This window comes from Zea mays, chromosome 2, assembly GCF_902167145.1.
Source record: "Zea mays cultivar B73 chromosome 2, Zm-B73-REFERENCE-NAM-5.0, whole genome shotgun sequence".
Taxonomy (NCBI): Eukaryota; Viridiplantae; Streptophyta; class Magnoliopsida; order Poales; family Poaceae; genus Zea; species Zea mays.
Window position 1 is genome coordinate 50,930,614 of NC_050097.1, and position 2,363 is coordinate 50,932,976.

At 38.7% G+C, this 2,363-nt stretch overlaps 1 long non-coding RNA gene across 1 annotated transcript; it reads right to left on the minus strand.

Annotated features, from left to right (window-relative positions):
- Positions 1–437: 437 nt before the first annotated feature.
- Positions 438–823, minus strand: LOC103646431 (uncharacterized). The gene is made up of 3 exons (XR_562192.1): positions 738–823; positions 606–660; positions 438–537 (listed from the first exon to the last, which is right to left on the minus strand). It is a non-coding gene; the product is annotated as an uncharacterized lncRNA (long non-coding RNA).
- Positions 824–2,363: the final 1,540 nt, after the last annotated feature.

The window sequence follows — 2,363 nt, forward strand, 5'->3', positions numbered from 1 at the left end:
TCGGTTTTTTACTTCGGTTTTTCGGTAAAACCCAAACACTATACAGGCGTACATAATTAGAAAGCTATCAGGCGTACATATAGCTATCAGGACATAATGTAGACAGAATTTAGGAATACATAGTACATCACATAAATAATAATAAGTTCATTCCAACACAGACACAGAGTTGACAGTAAATCAATAAATCAAAGAGGTAATTCTCGTAAAAAAAGTTCATTCTAACAGCAAATAAACAACAGTACAGGCGTACAGCACCAGCCGGCAGCCACCAGCACGGCACCAGCTGACCAGCAGATAAACAGGCGTAGTGCAGTACAGCACCAGCACACGGCAGCACTCCAGGAAGGCAGGAACCGAACCAAGATTATTACACACAGCGGCAACAACAGTAGATAAACAGCAGTACAACACCAACACGGCAGCACTCCAGTAGACCAGTAGACAACAATTTCAGTTTGAGTTTGCACTTTGCAGTCAGCTGAGTCCTTGACACTTTGAGAGCACACGCCTGGCAGCCTGCAATCTCCTGCAGTCCTGCTTAACAATATGGCAATATCAATACACTTATACACCATCCAACTATGTGAAATAAATTCCCATACCATTATCAAGATTCAATAGTAGTCCCCTCCTTCGAAATGGTAAGGCCACCAATATCTGTACAGTTGCATTCTCAATAAGTACATAAAATATGTTTGATTAAATATATTCAGAACTAGTTTTATAGTTTGTACCTTCCTCAAGCTTAGCCATTTCTTCGGTATTCTCTTCAACATTAATAATGTTGGATCCACGAATCCAATCATTGGCACAAATCAAGCACATAAGAATGTGAGGTTGGTTTACAAATATATTCTCAAATATATTCTCTTCGGTATAAATATATTCTCTTCAACATTAATAATCATTGGATCCACGAATCCAATCATTGGCACAAATATATTCTCTTCGGTATTCTCCCCCCAATATTTATAATATTTTGCAATCATTCTCTTGCCCATTTCAGCACATAAGTTGTCTTCGCTACGACACCACTCTCGCAATAAAACTAAAACATCAGCAATCTCGTGGAAGTAAGAATGTGAGGTTGGTTTACTTGTGACTGAAACACGAAGGGTAAGTTCATAGAAGTGCTCTAGGAATTCAGCCATTTTTCTTGCCTTTTCGTTCCCAATCTGATTTCTCAGGAACACCAAGGCCATTTTCACCTTCTAAATCTAGCCTATAGTATGGATCTTCATCACTATACCTTTCAAATGCCTTTTCATATTGTTGTGCAATATTTAGCATAAGGTATGTTGAATTCCACCTAGTGCAAACATCAAGGGTTAAAAATGCTTTGGTCTGTACTTTTGCTAATTCAGCACATTTCTTAAATTTGACTAGCCTAGATGGTCCAGCCTTGACAAACTTAACAGCTGCCCGGACACGACTAATTGATTTGTCTATTTCCTTTAGTCCATCGGTGACTATCAAATTAATAATATGGGCAACACATCTCATGTGCAGGTATTCTCCTCCAGCAATGCAACCTTTTGATTCATTCAAAACCCTCTTCATGTACTTAATTGCATTATTGTTTGCACTAGCATTATCAACTGTTATTGTCAAAACCTTATCAATTCCCCATTCTGCTAGGCAACTCTCTAAGGATTTTCCAATGTCTTCGCCCCTATGTCCTTTTACCAAGAAAAAACCAATGATTTTCTTGTGGAGCTTCCATTGGTTATCAATAAAATGTGCCGTTACACACATGTAATTTTGGTTGGTATTAGATGTCCATGTGTCAGTGGTGAGGCTTACGCGCTGACAATGTTCACCTAAAAACTTCTTAAGCTTCTCTTTTTGGACATCATATACTTTCACAACTGCTCTAGTAGCTGTTCTTCTAGAGGGCAAAATGAAACGTGGGCATGCTTTGGCCAAAAATTTTCTAAGCCCGGGACGCTCAGGCAAAACAAAAGGTTGTTCATCTTCAATAATCATTTCAGCAAAACTATTCCTTAGATCATCAGCATCGAATTTCCAAGTTGAAACAGTACCAACACTACTGTTTTCTTGACTAGGTTGCAATTGCAAAGTTCCTTGATTATCAACTACCTTTTTGTTTGGATTCTTTTTGCATATTTTCAAATGAGATTTCATGGAGGACGTACCATTTATTTTTGGGCCACAGCGAAACAATTTTGCACAATACTTGCACTTGACTCTTTCATCCCCATTATCAAGTTTAACCTTGCTGAAGTGCTCCCATGCATCAGATCTTTGAGCAATAGCTTTCCTTTTCTTGCACTCTCCATCCTTCTCTACATCTACCACCTCAGTGACTTGGTTTGCAACAGTTTCACCAGTGACTTGGT